A 19,913-nucleotide genomic window follows, 5' to 3' on the forward strand; every position below is an offset into this window, starting at 1 on the left:
GTTACAGTCATGACAAATGTTAATGCTCCCAGGGAAAACAGAGTTAAGGCAAGACTGAAATTATCCAGACTTCGGGCTGACACGCAAGGCTGCCAGTATGGATTTCAGCCCCTTAAAAAGATGCACAAATGACTGAAAAATATGTTGATGCACTCAGTCTCTCCTTTCACATAGAAAGACCAAGCTTTATCACCATGAAAGCATTTATCTCTGCTTTTAGAAATATTAGGGGTTTGACTTCTCTGTTTCTGGATCAGCAAACCTCAGCAAGCTAAAAAAAACCTACTTTGACTGTAACTTCCTAAAGATGAAACCCAAACAAATAAGAGGGGAAGGATTTTAAACACTGGGTTTGGACTCCTTAAATCTAACTAGCTTCTAATAAAAAATAAAGGGCACTCCTAATAAAAAATAAAGACACTCTTCCCTGTTCTTGCGAGCAGAGGCTGACCAAACTCTTACTCCCATTTATGAATATTTCAATGAACCCTCAGTGAGAATAAAAAATACAAGAGGAGACTGAAAAGAAATACCACATCTACACTCCAGATGCTTAATAAAAACATTTTCAGGCACAGAAGGTGAGGAGACACAAAATGCATCCTTTTTTCTCCTTTAAGCACTGTGTCTGCATGTAGAGAGAATTCCACTTTTTTTTGGTAGTGTGTACTAAAAATCTGCTGCTATCTCCTGCCAAGCTACTCTCCCCCTCCACTCCCCCCCAAAAAAAAGCTGAATGAGGACCAGGACTTCATGGGAAATCAAGAATGTTCCCACGTCTGTTGCACAGTTCTGTTTTTTCAATACACTGAGACATCCTGTAAATCAGCTTGAAGTATTTTGATGTACGGTCTAAAGATAAATACGTGTATGTATGTGTGTGTGTGTGTATACACCCCACAGCTTCTGGTGGGACCCTAGAAAACTGGGAAGAAATCAGGCTACTGACTCTTCCTTCAATCTAGTGAAAATAAAGGCAAGCCTTCCAAAAGATGCACCTAAAAATCAACTATCCCTTCCGACAAAATTAGTCCTCCAGGCTTGGTTTCACTCCACCTACAGTCCTGTCCTAGGATGCAGGAATATGACATCACTTCCAGATTTAAGATAAACTATTTTACAAACAGCGTAAAAAGATGAAGCATTGAACACTGTTGGCTTTGATTAGTTATTTCGTTCTTTACCTAAGGTTACATGCTTAAAAAAAAAAGGGGGTGAAGAAACAACAAGGAAAATCAGCATCATTTACAATTTTAATATTGAGTAGTGGTTAAAAAGAAAATTAATTCACACTGCTTGAAGGTGGAGTTTTTAATTATTCATATACGTATTGCTACTTTCTTCATGAACAAATACTGGACTAGAGCCACCGTTGATACTTCTCTGCATAATCCCTTATGTGAAAAGTAGGTATAACACACTGCCATTTAGCACTTGTCAGAGTGATTACAAAGACACAGGCAGTCTGTGAATTAAGTGTCATACTTTCAGTTAGAGGCACTTTTTTCAATTTCATGTATCTGGTTTTAGCATGTTTCCTCCCTTCCTCCAATTAGATCAAACAGCTTTGTATAAATAAAATACGATAATCCACAGATGCTAAATGCTCAAATGTGAACGTACAAATATTGTGATTAGTTTCTCAAACTCTGACAAAAGCTGTCAGTGTGTTTCTTCAAGAAATATTTTTCTTATTAAAAATAACAAGAAGAATTTACTATATGCTGCCTTTGATCTACAGTCCTACCCTACTGATTTTTTGACAGCAGCAGGGGGATGGAGACATGGAGGGGAACACAAGAAGGGAGCAATATCAATATTTTTTTCGCCCAAGATTACAAGTGACACCATCTTACCAAACACAAGAAAAATGAGCTTTTGAAAGGAGTTTGGTCAAAAAAAAATTTCCAAAATCTCTCTTCCCTGGCAAAAGCAGAACAGACTCAAAATCATGGAGTAGATTCAGGTTCAGATCATATCTAAGACACATGTAGTACTAAGGTCCAAGACATTGCTTTGACCCTTTCCTGCCTTTTTTTTTTTTCCCCAGCATATATCTTGAGAAACTCAGCCACTGCTGTGAATGTTCCTGAATGACTACTTGCTAAATACTGTAAACTGTACCTGTAAGAAAACCGAACAAATCAACACTGCATTAGTTGTGGTTTGGCACAGCTTCACTTTGGCTGCTGCTTCTGCATGGAGAGATGCCAGTAGCGCTGATAAAGTGAACCAAACCATAAAAAGTAACACACAGGGGAAGAAAAACATTTTTTTGCCAAGAAAATGCTGTTGGCAACAGCACAGCATCCTCACGTACACTTTTAAACACCCCTATATTATTGCGTAACACTTCAAAAATCTTTAATATGGTATAAACTTGTCTTCCTTAAATAACAAAAATTAACAGCTGACAGTTACTTCCATTACTGCTTTCCCCCACATTCATTAGTGCTGTCTTATGTTCCTTGTTAAATACATTCCCCAGAGTGACAAATGTGCCTAGCAGAGTGCAGGCTTAACACACCAAGCTAACATAACTCTCCTTAGATTTTTCCGTGTACTAATGCCTGTTCAGAACTGATTTATAGCTTCTGCCCGTGGTATTTTATTCACGCCATGTGGAATATGGAAAAGCCATGTACTTAACCTCCCGTGAAAACACTAACAGTTCTAGAAAAACTGTTTACTCAGCATAGAAGAGGAGCACTGGTTCCTCATCCAACACCTACAGTGTAATGAAACGGCTCTATTCCTGCTACCGAGCCAGAACGGTCAATACAAGCGTGCAATTATTTTCACCTCTGCATATCGTGCAAGGTTAATTACTCCACCTTTGGCTCTTTACAGATGTACTACAAACTTCCAGTCAGAGATTCATAATCAGACGTAACCAAACACCATCACATGCATGCTATGCCTATTTACAATTCTAAAGCCCAGGGTTTACAAGTGTTATTCTTGTTTCTGTAAATAACTCAAAACAACTCAAGACCCCTTCCAAATAGCATTCTTATCTCCCTTTTGGTCATCGGTCATATACTTCAACAGTTTGTGCTGAATGACCATCAGCCAAGCTGCATCCGAGCAGAGTTGAACCCAAAATACTTTCAGTCACAGCTGCTAGAGCAGGAGATTCTGCTCTCGTGCCCTCTGTACTGGAGTATGCATCATGACGGTGACACAGACAAGAGGGGAGGCATACCAGGCTGAGATTCAGGAATCGGTTCACCGCTCAAAAAGCCATCTTTTAAAAATTTATATTCAAAATGCAGCAAGAAAATAATTGGCCTTGAAAACATGCCAAATGCTGCACCAACCCTTCCATTTGCTCGCTGCAATGGGATAATGAATTTAATAGCATGTCCATCTGGAGTTCGCCCTGCACATGTGCTGAGAAGAAATAATTAAACCTACAAACCAAAAGTCTAACCCTTCCATATAAGGATTCAGTATATGCTCACGACAGCCTTAGAGGAGAGAATATCATTGCTTCCTTACCTGCAACGTTCCTCCCTCCAAGTAAAAAGGCCCAAATGTCTAACTATAGTTCTGGAGCCCACCAGCAGTTCGGGGCAGAGGTAGTGTATCAAGCAGCTGTCCAGGAACATGTCCCTCTTGACAAAAAACAGGTCTGCCGGGAGAGCTTTCTTTTATCTACAGCTTCCCCTCTAGCTGTCCAAATCTCTACTCCGTGATGACACAGTCTTATCTGTTGTCACCGTGAACAGACCGACTGCAGATGGCTGGAGTTTTACAGACATAACAGTGAATTCTCTACAGAGGGTAGTCTGGATCCATGACCACATTAAAGGAAGCAGACATTGTGGTTACATTTCTACTCCTCAGTCTGGAAAGGTCCACAGATCCATAACTGGATTTCATCAGAAGCAGACAGCTATAGAGGACAATTTTTCTCCCCAATGGATAATGAAATAAATTCTGCTCACTGCACAGTTTCTGACAGGACGAGGCGCTAGCATATACTACAAAAAAGGTTTACTCATCAGCCTTGAAATGTTCCAGAGTAAGTCTCCATCCTTCCAGTCTGTTCTCGCAGAGTGTGCACGTCGAACCCAAAAAACACATCAATACCTTTTGTGAGCATCTTGAGTTCTTGAAGAGGCAGACTGTTAGCGTCAGCTACCTTGGATATTCTCCGTCAGATTTTTCTCAACCTTCAAAGACTTTTTGTCTCAGTTCAGCTAAACAACAGAGAAAAATGATAAGCTCTTTCAACTTTTGTTTATTTATTTTTCAGGGTGTAATCGAACAGCTTTTGTATACTGCTGCAGAGCTCTGCTTACGAGAGTCCAAGACGTTATGACCCCACTGTTATTTACCGTATATGCAGTTGACTTTACAGGTGAGCGCCGTGTTCATCTGAAGAACCTCTTTGTCAGCTTGAAAAACGCAGTGCGAAGGCTCTGCAGACAGCCTTTCATTCTAGTGCTCGCCTAGCCAACACGAATTGCTGCAGTTAGAAGTGAGAGACGCAGGTGGCAGCTGATGCTAAGAAGCCCTGAGGGGTGTGGATGGGGAGACCACCAAGGACAGAAGAGAAGAGGAAGATAAGGGGAAGCAGTAGAGAAAGCAGGTAACACAGCAAGGCAGATACAGAGAGAAAAGGAAGACAATGAAATGGTAATCAACCAGCAGTAACTCATCAATTACAAAGGCCAAACCAGAATTCAGCGGGAAAAAAAAAGCAAAGCTTTTTCTGGAAGCGAGAATACATTTATAAGACTATGAAAACAAACCGAGGGCTCGCAAAGTTTAAAAATCCAGAAACATTTTTTTGTCCTTGTTAACGACCTTTTCAAACTCCCTTCTCAAGTGAAGCTTTGATCACAATCATTTTACGTAGAAGACTGAAGCAACCTTGAAGCGGAATGAACTGCGCAACTGCTTCAGCATAGGAAAGTAAAATGCAAAGCTAGAGAAAAGACAAATCGCTATTCTCTTTGGCTATCATTAAGGAAAATCTAGTGATTGGTGATCACTGCCGAAAGGGATAATAATCTACCAACAGATGTGTCATGCAGGCTACCTGAAGTAAATCAGCATACCTGGCACGACTTTAGGAGATACCCTGAAGGAATCTGCTCCTTCAACCATCACAGACAACCACCACTGCTATTGTCAGCTCGCTTAAGCTATATGTAGCATGCAAACCTACCACGCCTTTCCAGCAAAGGATATCAGTACTAAAACATTACTCAAATCATCATTTTAAGGCAGTCCTTTTCATTTTACAAGTAATAAAACCGAGGTGGAAAGAAGTACTGCCTGGCTTCCTCCTGCTTGCACACAGAATGAACGGCAGTGGCAGGAATAGGAAGCCCTGGCTGCCGTCTCCCCTTTTAACTGCTCGGCTGATCTTGCTCTCTCCAGAGGCTATGCCACCGCAGCAGCAATACTCAGTACAACGGAAGTGTAAAAGTAAGTCAGTTTATTCAGTAGCAGGGCTCTGCCAGCTTACAAGGACGATTTGGCATCACTTTCATCGGCTGCACCTCAGAGCACCACGTACCACACACACGTCCTGCACTGTGCTCCAAACACCATAACCAAATGTTAGCATATATATGAAGTACTTTCCAAATGGGAAAAATAGGTAAACTCCTTGGCCTAAAGCATTTATAATCCAAATTCAAAAAGGCAAGAGTGTAAACTAGAGGAGAATAAGAAACGTTATTTAGGTAAAAGGTGCTCACATCTAGATAATTCACCTTTTGCAGTGCTACAGGGATTATTTACATGGTAGGGTTGTTGCTTAACTAAAATGGAGCTCAGCTCTAATTATGTATGGCTAACGTTGAAAACTACTGGACAAGTGGTCGAGGATAGCTCTTCCAAGTGGAATCACAGAATCACAGAAGGGTTGAGGTTGGAAGGGACCTCTGGAGGTCCCTTGTCCATCCCCCCTGCTCCAGCAGGAATATAGAAACTATTTGCAATTACCCTTCATCTGTCATTATCAGCACTTGTAGGCATTGTCAGGCATTTATCTTCCAGAAGGGTCTGGAGGAGGAGAGACAAGAATCTTCTGAGGACAAAGTCATGAACAGCTTCCCACATATGGGAGCACAAATGAAAACGCAGACGTAATTACAAGAGACTCAGTCAAACGATGTCATGAGGCAGGCCTAAATGATCAAACAGATGACAGAAGTGCCTATAACATACTACGGAAGACAGGTACCAAGGAGGTAAAGTTATGTGGGACTTTGAAGAGGATTTTAATTTGGTTCCGTGGAAGCATCCAAAGAGTCCGTGTCAAGGACTGCTGTGGCCATTGGGAAGAACAAGGTTAGAGCAATCTACAGTTAATTGCCTGCAGGACAGGGTCAGAAAGAAAATGAACAGCCACAGGTAACACAGAAGAAGAACTGAAAACATTGTTCTCGGTACGCAGTACAATTGAGCAGCAGATTACAGTACAACTGAGCAGGAGATTACGGGTCTTGGTTATGAGTCTAGGCTGAGAACAAGGAGAAGCAAAAACAATAGCCAAATTCACATACAAGGGAAAAGACAAGCGGCCTGATTTTTTCTGCTCAAGTTTTTGGAGACCCTCCCTCATTCAGAAAGCCTCAGAGGGATGGCTAATAAGGAGATAACAGAGGGATAAATGCTAAGAAAGGAGAGACAGGTTAAATTCTTCTCGTTACTGACAACTGCAGGCGTCATCGAAAATAAGATGGTGGAGGGCAAGGGATGGGACCACAAAGGACTCAAAACAGACTGTCTCTCAGAGCAGGGCAGAACTGCTCTTCCCTGTGCTCTGCAGTTTTAGTCTCTGTGCACGCACCAGCGCATCCTGATGCCGAAACAGGTACTACCCATAGTCCAGCCGCGTTGGCCAGCCACCCCGGGGCATCTCTAGGAGCTCACTGCAGTACCCCTCTTGCCTGCAGACCAAGTTTTCTTTCAAAGGAAACCAGGTCTGTCCTTGAGTGCCGACAAATACACAGAGCCGAGGGAAAAAGAAAGATGACGGTCTGTTGAAAGAGAAGACACTGGGATGTCCAGAGAGGACCCAAGAGACTCCTATCACTATGATGAGGAAGATAAATATTCAATGAAGCAGGAAGAACCAGTGGGTAATTACCAAGTCGCCTAGAAAATGCATTTAAGACCTTGGTTTAAAATGGAGTGATCTCCATCAGCCTTTGGTGACACCAACGTCAGAAAGTCAAGTTTGGGGACTCCTTCCATGTGATCTAACCAAACTGTTATCTCTTGGTTCAGTATATTCCTCAAGGAAAAAGCGCACAAGGCTTCAACTTCTAAGTCTTCCCTTCTCTGAGGAAGCAGAGCCTATTCAATCATTTTTAACTCGTTTTCCTACTTTGCCATCTTCACCTACTGTGGCACAAATTTTTCAGCCTGAAATGCCTCTGGCTAACAATAGGGACACTCTGTTTTTAGGACTAGGGACAATGTCAAATGCTTTAGGAGGTCAAAACAACCAAACCAGCTAAGGCAAAATTTCCCATTGAAAAACTGGGGAAAAATGAAGGCACTGATGTAGCTTCAAGAGATCACTAATGCAGCACAAGCCACAGATCCACTCAGTCACTCTTTCATTGCAGCCTCATTTAGGTTCGTGAGTTAAGGCTCTGGTTTTTGCCTTCTGAGCAAATTCGTAACAGGGAAATTAAAAAAATGAGTTGATTAAATAGCCACAGTTACTCAAAATTGCTGCACCATTTGTAAATAGTAAGTGTGACTGCAGTATACACAAAAGGGAGAACTTAGTTATTTCTCATTAGGAAACACATATCTACACTATGTAGGACAGCATTCAAATTAACTCATCTATTTAACTACTTGCCATCCGTTACCTCACTTCACAGAAAAGAAACAGGTTTTCGCTTGTGTTTACTGGTAGCACGTACAGCTACCAGTCTCAACTCAAAGAAAATCAAAGCTTTGGTTTGCCTCCATGTTCCCAGGGTGACTCCCAGGTGCTGCTGAGGCCAGCAAGATCCTAGACTGCACTGGATCACAGGACAGGACTCAAAAAATCCCCACGTGCTTCCTATCCTCCAACTAATGACTTCCACGTCTGCATTCAAGGAGGAATTATGAGCCTTCTACCTTACACAAATTAAATGACCATCCATACCGCTTTCCGTCCCGTTGAGAAAAAAATGTCAGCAAAGAGAGTAGCATCCTCCTGGGAGACCAATCCTATTACCTGCCCAATGCTCCTGTTCTCAATTCCTTTGTACAGCGTTGTGGTGGGCTGACCCAGCCAAGCAGCCAAGTGCCCGTACAGTGCCCCACTCCACCTGCCCCCGGCGGGACAAGAGAGAGGACACGAACAGCAAAAGCAAGAAAACTCACGGGTAGATGTAAAGACAGTTTAATAGGTGAAAGAAAAAGGAAAAGGAAGAAGTGATGCAAAGGCAGTCAGTCGCCACTTCCCACAGGCAGGCAGATGCCCAGCAATGGGCACCTTGGAGGACAACACCCTCATTCCATCCTCCCCTACCCCAGGTTTTATTGCTGGGCGTGACACTATATGCTATGGAAAATCCCTTTGGCCAGCTCAGGTCAGCCATCCCCCAAAACCCTACAACCTACTCACTGGGGGCGTGGGGCAGGGACAGGGAAGAGAGCGAAGGCCTTGACAACACTGTTCTAGCTACAAACCCGAAACAGAGGACCTTACGGGCTGCTATGAAGAAAGCTATCTCCAGCCCAGCCAGACCAGTACAAGGTAGCGTACAACCTCACTGCAGCTGACTGGCCAGCCACAGGCAAGCGTACAGCAGCCCCATCCCAGTCAGGATGACTTTTTCCAGAGAGCGCTGCTGTACCACACACCGCAGCTCTGCACCGCACAGGCAGCGGTGCGATGCAGTGGCAGCCCATGCACGCGTTCCATGGGCCGAGCACCACCGACCCGCTTCCTATTTTCTCCGAGAGAAGCCTGATTGCTACAGACACACAGCAAAATCCCACCGCTGCTCAATGACCTGCACCAGCATCTTGCACAACACTGGCTTCTGTCGGACCTCAAACTTCCTCTAACAATCCTAAAACAAATCTGTTGCTCGGGGAGGGAGGGAATTCCAGGTCACGCCTATAGACCTGACAAAGATTATGGATCTGAAACTTAACTAAAGGGTCACACGCTGTGGGAAGCTCCCCAATAAGAAAAATGTCCCCTGAGTGCTCCTTTCAAAAGGCCATAGAGACTGATTTGAATCCTGTTGCCTAAATTAAAAGTCTTTAATCCAGAGAACTGTACGTGGAAATGTGAGCCTAGAAGTTTCTGCACGTTACTGCAGCAGCCATCGGCCTGGTGTACCCTGCATTTATAAGCTTAGACTATTTCTGCTCAGGACTTGCAGTGAGTGGCTGAACACTTGCTCTCATAAAAATGAAGCAACGGGGCCCAATGAAGATTCTGCTGCAGAGAGTTGGTCAGCAGCGCACAAACCTACACAACTCTTACTTTTTCTCACCATAGAACTGAGCTGTCTGGAGACAACGGGGAACGACCCCAAAAAAAGGTCTTCCTAAAACTGTTCCTAAAGATCCTCCTAAGCTGAGAAATTCAGATACGCACAATGGACATCAGCAAGGGTGGCAAGATACATTGGTTCGGCTTCTAAAAGCCGAGATGTTCCCATCTCATGTTACACAAGAGAGTCACCTCCGTGCTCAATTTTTACATGGGATTTTCAAAGCTTAAAGCTCAGATCTGAAATTTGAAAACTGTATCTTTACATCTTCTCTACTTCTTGGCCAGAAACCCACTATGACTAATATCAGCAAAATCTTCATCTGAGATACTGGAAGTGCTCTTGTAATTTGCTTTTGCATCATCGAAACTTTGGGGACATAAATGATGCTCAACAATCACATCGCTTCTTATTTCCACATTTACAGTTTTTTAAAAACATATAATGAATGATCTTTGCCACTATGAAAAGTGTTATAGAATGGGAGAGGACAATAACTTTTGTGACAAACTTTTTCAACAGAAGGGAAAAAAACTTACAAAAAGACAATTTCTTCGACTTATTACTCAGATTTTTACAGTGGCTTACACAGAAACCAATTAGTTTTAATCTCCATTCCATTTTATGGAATGCCTGCACAAGAGCTCTTAACACAAAGCTAAGACTCCAGTAAGCATAGTGTAAAGATGATGAGAACTCTGCTGATACTATCCTCACAGAGATAGCAGAATTGCAATTTTCATGTGTTTTTGATAAAAAGTATTACGGGCACAATGTTCAAAGCTGTCTTAAAATTGCTCCTTGGGTTTACATTAGCCATGGCTGCACAAAAGCAAACTTCCTTGTGCAATCACTGGAAGTACAGACAGCAAAATTCAATCCAAAGGGGCAGAAGTAAAAGAAAACGAACAGTTACAACTCTGGAAAGCAAAATGAAAAGATTAAAAACTAATTTTAATTAATCACTGGGATTAAAAGACTGCATTAAATGCTAATACTTTTTATCAGATATTTGAAGAACTGTAGTTTAGAAATCTCCCTCCCTTTCTTTTAAATACCTGGTTGAATGCAAATTACCTTTCTGAACACTTGCTGAAGTTATATTGATTACTCACCTGGCAAAGCCTACTCAAAACTTGCTTTTTTTGCTAGCTTTGATCCTTAGGCAGACCCTAAGCGAGCTGAGAAAGGGCTACTTCACTACGAATGCGTAACGACACTGTACCTCCCATGCCACTGCTGCCAGCGCACAAACGCATTCCCAAACTCTCCCAAACCTTTAAAACAAGACGGAAGCGGCGTGCAATACACCTGTTTAAATGTATTTCAGAAACTCTAGGGCCACTTCTGCCATGAAGCAGCTGCCTTTGCAGATCACAAAAGAGCTTTCAAAGCACACCAGCACACCCAGAAAAGCACATGCCAAGCTCTGGCTCCAGCAGAGCAGACTCACTCCTGTTACTTCAGCTATGTGTGTGTAACCATCACGGATTCCTTCTCAACTGCTTCTGCTACACATTTTCTATAAGCCCCTGCTTATAGAAAATAAGCACCCACGCAGGCTGCAAAGTAAAAACACCTGCCCGACAAATTTACAGGGCCATCTCACCAGGTACGGAAACGCAGACATGTACGTAGAGGCTGGAGTCGTCTTCAGGAAAACATTTTTTTCTTACCAGTGCTCTAGATCTGTCTTTTATAACAAAGCTCATTAGGAAATGCTGTTTTAAAACTGTTTACATAATACATTTAATGACTGGAAATTCTGATTGGAAACCTACACAAATTAAACCAAGTTCTAATACCCTTTGGTTAAACTGGCTCTGATGTGATAGCTGGATATAAAATAAATCATGGTAGGCAAGAAATTTTCCTTACACGGATCACAAAATATATGTGTTCTAACTCCTCCTCCCATCTTCCGTCTTCCCAGAATTATGACTTTAATGAAGAGAGGACGTTCCCTAAACTGCTCTGACAGACACGGTACGGAACGCATACAATAATTTTTGGCAGCACGCTCAAGAACCTGGAGAGAAGTGAAAATACTCCGCTTGTCAAGATCTGAAAAAATGCATTTGCTATTCTCTGTCACAAAAAATGGTTTCAGTCCGCTAGATACCGTGGAACAACAGGGTAAAAAACTAAATCTGCGTGCCTAGAAGAACAATGTTCCCAGAAGAATAATTTCCACTTGCAAAAAATAGTGTGTTAAAATGAATGGAAATATTCTTAAAATTAATACAGATACCTTATGCTGACAGCTTCAGTGTTCAGGCCTGAAGATGGTTTTACCAAAAAAGAGAAGAACATTACAAATGAGCCAAAACACTTACAGGTATTATAGAATAGAATCATAGAATAGTTTGGGTTGGAAGGGACCTTTAAAGGTCATCTAATCCAACCCACTGCCATGGGCAGGGACGTCTTCAACTAGAACAGGCTGCTCAGAGCCCCGTCCAACCTGACCTTGAATGTTTCCAGAGATGGGGCATCTACCACCTCTCTGGGCAACCTGTGCCTCTGTCTCACCACCCTCATTGTAAAAAATTTCTTCCTTCTATCTAGTCCAAATCTACCCTCTTTTAGTTTAAAACCATTCCCCCTTGTCCTGTCGCAACAGGCCCTGCTAAAATGTTTGACGCCTTCTTTCTGATAAGACTCCTTTAGGTACTGAAAGGCTGCAATAAGGTCTCCCCGAAGCCTTCTCTCCTCCAGGCTGAATAACCCCAAATCTCTCAGCCTTCCCTCATAGGAGAGGCGCTCCATCCCCCTGATCATTTCCGTGGCCCTCCTCTTGACCTGCTCCAACAGGTCCATGTCTTTCCTGTGCTGAGGACCCCAGAGCTGGACGCAGTACTCAGGCGGGGTCTCACCAGAGCAGAGTAGAGGGGCAGAATCTCCTCCCTCGACCTGCTGGCCAGGCTATTCATGCATATTACCACATGGCAGCTATCAGGGACAGATTTGTTCATCACCTCCATTTATGGAAAAACTGAATTTAAAGACCGATAAACTGTACACACTTTTGCCATCGCTTCTTTCAAGTATGCCTTTTCTTTGTCAGTCCATAGTGGTTACAAATTTTTTGGCTATAATCTATTTTATAAATAGACTCCTCATCCTTTCTGTTTATTTTGAGATATCATGATGCCAAGCACCGCCTTCTGCCAGCAGGAATAAGTCGTATATTGTTAATGATTATCTGCGCTATAAGGAAATCAAACTGAGTAACAACTAGAAGAGAAAGCTGGCTGTTCAGGAAACAAGCATGCTAGCAATCAGCACTTCTCAGAAGAAAACATAACAAATGCATTGCTGCTAGATGGGAATTTGTTACAACACCCATATATCAAATAACATTTATACAATTGTGGCCTGTTTTTAAAAAATCAGCTCATAAGAACCTGGCTGGCAGCAGCAAACCAACAATAACAGAGTGAAATAACCCAAGGAAAAGGGCAACAACAGAACAACTTACGTGCATGGCAGCAGGCCCAGAAAAGTGCTTCAGACTGGCTTACAGCTTTGTCCAGTCTTGCTGTCCCAGGTGCAGAGATACACCAACTTGTGCGCCCATGCAGGGGAACCCTCTCCCAAATACTTTGATGGCTGCTGTGACAACTGTAAAACTCTGGCTACATATTTCAGTGTTGTGTCCATATGCACACGTTGCTCGGCATGCCACGCATCTTGTTTTATAGATCCGGGATGTGAAGATTACATTTTGGTTACCGTTAAAATGGTCTCTTCTCCTGCCTATGGCCAGGGCCATCCCTTGACTGTATGTTTATTAGACCAGCCAGATGCGACAACACATGTTAGCAGGGTAAGCAGGGCTTCAAGCTCTCCAAAGGGTAAATGCCCTACACCTTGCAACTGTACACTGGTCTTCACGGGCATATGCATACCTGCTTGTCACACTGCTGCTGCCGGAGCCTGGAAAAGCTCCAGTCCGGGCTCAGCGTGGGACACCGCAGCAGGGATGATGCCAAAGGAGGGTATGTTTACGCAAGCTTTTGCAGGCAAAGATGAACCTCGATCTACCTAATGCTCCCAGCCAAGCCAGTACTGTCTGACTGGTTTTTGGCACGTGGGTGAACAGGAGGTAATAACTCTACTGCAGCCTGGAGAAGAGGCAGAACAATTTTGTCCCCACCTGCAAAAGACTCCTTAAATGTACCTTGAGGACCCATTAGATGGGGCTGGGTTGCGTGCTAGCACAGCTATACAGCTTCTGAAATAGAGCTGGCTTCTCTCTGCAGCTCGAGCACGGGGAGAGCGAGCAGATGCCTGCCTGCACCCGAGGATGTACCCATACCCACCGGTGTTACAGGCACACCGTACTTGCAGAAGACCCTAGGCAAGCTGTGGTTTCCACCAGCAAATAAACACTATTTCCACTCCTATTTAGATAAAATCTAACTGGCCTGAGAAGTAATTCAGGAGCTCATGTACACACCACAGTTGCTTCCAGCCTAGCCTTGTTCAACTTTGGCAAATAGCTGCTGTTCACAGAGCTCAGCAATGTCTACATAGGAGCTATGACGCTGTCACCTCTCATCAGTCTTGCTTTCTGTAGCTAATTGGCAATGGCAAGGCTCGTTAAGCTTCAGCAGCCAGATTGTTACTTGCCTTGTCCATGAATACCATACGGATGATGTTTTTAGCCCTTACTTTGCATTGGGCAATATAAATTTGCGACCAGACTTTCCAGTTGTCAGCATGCGCCGACTCAACTCTAAATAACATCACTGCTGAGAGGAAAAAAATAACAGGAAGGTGCAGCTAGTCATTAAAGTGCCATGGTCCCAGGAGACAGAAATTTTCTAGGTGACATTCAGCAACCCACGTGGGCTACAGTTCCCCAATTTAAGCCACATTATGGCAGTGTTAGGGCTACATTCCCTCCCCTTCCCCCTTCAACCCTGGTATTGATTCTTGTTCCCTCCCTTTCATTGGTAGCTTACAGAGATCCAACTCTGTGTGCTGAATTATCCCCAAATTAGTCCTACTAGAAAATAAACAAGCAGTTTTCTGCTGGCGTACCTCTCCGAGCCAGCTCACCGCTGAGCCGGCTGAGCACCAGCCCTGGCCCATTTCTCCAGATCATCTCCTTTGAAAAGGCTCCTTCCACTCACAAGGGACCAGCTTGCTTCTTGCAAGCAATGCTGTGAGCCCTCTGGCCTCTGCAAAGCCTCAGGCACAGCAGGTTTCTTTCAGCTCCACTGAGCACCCGACGGAAAGGAAGGAGGGTCTCCTTCTAGCAGCTGCGGTGGAGCTGTCCTGCGGCAGGAGGATGTCTGAAGGCTCCCTCAGCTCACAGGGAGAGGAGACAAACTCTGAGCATGGAGCTGAACTTTGGCATACACCCCCATCCAAATTCCCACAAAGCTTCAGGACTGGCTCCGGCACAGCAAGACAAGGGAATTTGTGGGGAACAGATTAAGGAACAGCCCTAGCCTGCTCTCGGGGTATAAGTATCTTCCATCAGTTTCTCCATCAGCTTATATCCTCTGTATGTTTCCCTGCAACAGGGGAAGACGTTCCCCGTGTAGGCAGCTCAGGAAGCCTGTTTCCCACCCCCAGAAGCCCACCTCTGTTGCGATGTAGAAAGCACATCAGCCAGTTCATGACGCTTAGCCAAACTGTTTCATTCCCACTTCGTATCTTGCCAGTACAAATTTCTTGGGCATTGAAAAGCTCTCGGTATGATTCAGTACTCCCAAGCATAGCACGATCTGTGTTTGCCATTTTCCCCACATAATAAAAGCTTTTGTTTGTTTGTTTGTTCTTCATGTAAAACACACTGCTGAGAAGGGGACACAATTCAAAACACATTGTAAATGAGGGCAAGTATAGAAACCACACATGGAACATGGAAGTTTATCTCCTGTACTGATCTCCCTGACATAATCAGAGATATCAGCATGATTATTACAGTAGTGCATGCTGATGTCCAAGCATGGGGACCTACACCCTGCACCAGGCACTGCACAAACACAGAAGGGTGATCGAAATCCTTGCCCCGAATTGTTTAGAGTGCGCAGGCTGACACTGAGCAGAGGAAAGCAAAACACAAAAGCAGAATGATGATGTTGGCAAATATACTAGCTCTACCACCTACGTTTAGAAGAGGAAGGCTGGCAAGGAAACAAAAAGTGTGAGGCAAGTACCAGTGAAATGGAAAAACAGGAAAGCGCAGGAGCTCAAGGCAGAAAAAAGGTGAAGACAAGGAAGTGTGGAAGGATGCTAAAGCGCCAGGACTGGGGATGTAGACATACTCCAGGTCAGAAACAGACATGCCTGAGACAACTGTAACGAAACCACATACTAAATTTAAGTATTGTGTGGATGTTACGATTTTAAATTCCATTTTAAAATGTTGTTCCTCAGATTTTTCAATGGGCATGAACAAGGCCTGGTAAAGCTATTTTAACTGAATGAGTCTCACGTCAAAAACGGAGGTTTTTCAGCATGAAGTCCACAGGATACCACATCCTTATACTGGGAAAAACTTACTGAGGCATTTCGTCTCAGGTCTTAATCTGAATCTAAGCATTTAGTTTCGGCAGCCACCAATCTGTGAGTACCTCTGAGATCCCGGTGTCCCATGGGAGAGGCAGCCCTGCTTGGGAGCTCTGCCGGGAGGGGACACCAAGGGTACTCAAGAGACCGAGGAGCATCCCGTTGGGCTGAGACGGACTTGTGCTGGGATTAGGGCTGACCTCAAACACGAGCTTTGGAAATTAAACATTTCACCTTAGATACGCCACAACAAAATGTTCTCACAATTCCAAGGGGAAATTTTTTGAATTTTCCACTAAAGACTTTAATGTCAGGATGGAAGCAAATACCAAGATATCAGAATTTTTAACATAACAAGAATCCCCATTTTGGGAGCTTACCCAGCAGAGCTGTGGCAGAGTCGTGCTAGTCTTCAGGAAGAAACAGCTCCTCCCTCTCTCCCACCCTCCTTCTCCCTCAAAACCCCAACAGCTTAGACTGCCATCAGGCCAGCGAGCATTTTATATTAAATGATTGCCCTCGGCCACCCTGGGCCACTCAGCTGAATTAAGTCAAAGGGACTGCTGGCAGGCTGAGAAATAGGCGTGTGTTTAAGAGCTTTGCTGGCTTTGTTGCTGCAATGAAAAAAAGGAAGTTGGAGCGGCGTCAGTCTGGAACTGAAAATATCATCAATATCTCCAAGACACAAAATATAATTGGAATTAATAATTAATTCTGGTCTACAGTGCCTTGCATGAAGCTTAACTGAGAGCAAAGTGAGAGATACTAGCTCTTTTTCCCTTCCTGTGATTTTATATTCATGAGAAAACAGGTTCAGTAATCAGAAGAGAGAGAGACACTGTGCTGCAGGAAGGGCTGTATCATAGTAAGGGAACTGAGAAATAAATACAGCACAGCACCGAGCGGACTGACACAGCGAGGATGATATACGGATAAGGCGAGAATTCCTTGAGAAGTGTTCTCCTTGGTATTACCACTTTGGTGATTTTCAGTACTTCGATTTTGTGACAAGCCCTTCTGCACGGTGTCATTAATATTCTTCCTCCCTTTAAGACTGTGGCTGTAAGCAGCAGCACTATTTCTTCCTGCCAGCTCCGAGAAGGAAAGGAAGACACCCCCCTCAGCAGTGGAAATCTGCTGTGCCTACCTTTGCAACGCTCTCACATACTTTTCCTCGGTCTGTAATCTACGTTCTATTTTAAACGAAGGATGCCCACAACGGCTTTTCTGGGCTTGCTCTAGCTAGCCAGAGTCATCTTTAGGGTGATATGTCATTCGATCAATGACGGTCTGAGGATGAATCCATTCAGAAGGTTGGCAAAAACAACCCCTCTAAAATTTGTATCAAGGGACCCAGAGAAAAAACTAATTGCAAAGAACAAGTTATGCAGATGCTAGCTGTGTTTTCAAATGTAGATGAAGTTTCTAAGACGACGCACATCTCTGAAAGAGTTTGTATCTACTGCAGAGAAGGAACAAATAATACTCTACACAAATTCAGGGAAGGTGTTGGAAGACAGAGAGCAGACACATCTCGATTTTCCTTTTAGATAAGCCGCATATTTCAGCAGCAACATGACAGATTTCCTCTCTTCCCCACTGTCTTTGTTGTTTTCTCTTTCTCTCCTACTTTTCCTTCCAACGTTCTCCAACGCAACCCTGCAGGCTGTGAACATACACATTACAACTGAGTCAGCTGAGGCACCAGAAACAATGTAGGCAGGTTAATACAGAAGATAAATTAACGTATGTGAAGACCATGGTAAAAGCACAGCCAGTACCTGAGCTTGTGCATCTCTACCTAGTGCTGCACCCAGAGGTTTGCTGAAGCAGGACTGGCTTTTTTCTTTCCATGAGGTTCTACTTCATTCACATGCCACACTGGCATCCAGCTGTGGGAAAGAGCAACTGAGCAAGCTAGAAAATTGTCTCCCTGATTTCCGCCATGTTTTCCATGTTTTCTCCTCCTGTCTCCAGTCAGGGCTGCCCCTGCAACAGCGTGACACTAGACTGTGACATTTGTTTGGCAGGACTCTGCCAAAGGGCTGTGTTGTATAGCTGTTGTTACCTCTTTAATCTTTAACTGCATATGAAACATTTGAAGCTAATCCAACTCCAGTAGTGTCAAAGGAGGATGCAAAATAAACAGCGTTCCTCTATACTGTCCAGCCATTGCAGACAGACAGACTAGTCTCAGGCAGGGTCCTGAAGGTCAGTATCCACAGTATCTGCAGCTAACCAGTGGTGGAAGGAGGAATTTTAAAGGAAAATTTGCAGCTATAACACAGGATATGCTATCATACTTGCATTAATTAGCTGTGCTATCTTTGGAGGAGCTCTCTTGGGTACCGTAATACCCACTGCCCTATGCCATTTCGACATGCTCCAAAAGTCTTAACTATCTGCTCACACAGAGGTGGTGTTGCAATGCCCTGGCTGCTTTGATGCATATTCTACAGCAAGGTTCACCCAAGGGGGAAAAATAGTGGGACTCACCTTACAAGCTACATCTAACGGGAAGCCACAATGGCCATCAGCACGCCATGGGATAGCAGAGGCAGCCCACCTCCCCAACCCTACGCAGGACTCAGAAGTCCAGATGGGATCCAAAGCATTTTCTCCTCTTTCTGCAGAAAGCGATGGCAGGGTAAGGCAGAAAGCCCCACCAGAATCCGACTGTTGCACAACAGGGAAATTCAGGAAAGCAGAAGAAACCAGCAGAAACGTTTTTGCACCACAGCTCAGAGAGAATAACTAACTTTCTAATGGCAAGTCCAAAGGCACTTTGAGGAGCACCCAACAGCCTTTCACCCTCATGCAAAGAGAAGGCTCTGCCAGTACATATGCCACAAGAACTATAATTATTCTGATGTGTTTTAATACAAATGCGTTTATATACAAAATCGTATTTTGATAGACCAAAATAGCTCTCATTCTAATTGTAGATATTTGAAGTAGTAGATATTACTCACCCATTTAGAGCTCAAGCCCATGAGCCGCTAGCCAGTTTGAAACATTCTTGAACTCCTGCTGTGGATGGAACCTGCCTTTAACAGCAAGTGAAGGCCACACAGAAGTTATGGGCTTGATACAGAACTTACTTGTGAAATCCTGTGGCGTCTAATAAGCAAGGAATCAGAACAGACGATAGACGAGGTCTCTTCTGGCTGGAAAATCCCACAACCAGCTAATCCATATGTTCCCAGAGGAGTCTATTACCTGAGTAAGCCTGTAACTACTGCACAAAAGTACTCCATCATCTGGAAGTTTCAAAACATACATTGTACACCCCGAGATATTGTCACAATAGTCATTAACACGGAAAGACAAGTTGCAAGTTGGCTGCTTCATCAGCCTAACAGACAGCAACAGTCTAAGCCGTTAGCAATTAATTAAAGGTCAATGACATTTAAAACCCTAAAGAGCGCACATCCCAGACTATTTATAATTGGCAAATACGCTTAGATAAAGTAAGCCATAATCCCGCTAGTTGTTGTCTGCTGCCGCTCTCCACCTTATCCCCCTCCCTTCATAAACCGTGGGGACCATAGGAGGGTCACCTACAGGAGTGCTCTGCTTGGGATCTGCACCAGACGGTTTCCAACACTGGCACTGGCAGCCTGGTCTGAAGCCCATGGACATGAAGTCATCATCAATGAGAGTTTTTCTGTTTATTTCAACGGGCTGTAAATATCCTTGCCAAAAGCAGTCATTTCTAATAGATAAATATCCTTTGCTTTCACTAGTTTAATGACTTTGAAATGGCTAGATTACTCCGTACGGTCAGAGTTGAGACATTACTGGGCATAACTGCTGCACATGCTATCAATAACCCACATCCAAAGATGAGCGCAACACAGGGTTAAAATTGAGTTTAAAAATTTGTTGACATTGGCAGTTAAA

General features: G+C 43.8%; 1 protein-coding gene across 1 annotated transcript in view; it reads right to left on the reverse strand.

Annotated features, from left to right (window-relative positions):
• The window catches only part of LOC142075983 (E3 ubiquitin-protein ligase MARCHF3-like), a 74,196-nt gene that overhangs the window by 53,400 nt on the left and 883 nt on the right, over positions 1 to 19,913 (reverse strand). The window lies entirely within an intron of this gene.

The sequence above is a fragment of the Calonectris borealis genome, chromosome Z (assembly GCF_964195595.1).
Source record: "Calonectris borealis chromosome Z, bCalBor7.hap1.2, whole genome shotgun sequence".
Classification (NCBI taxonomy): domain Eukaryota; kingdom Metazoa; phylum Chordata; class Aves; order Procellariiformes; family Procellariidae; genus Calonectris; species Calonectris borealis.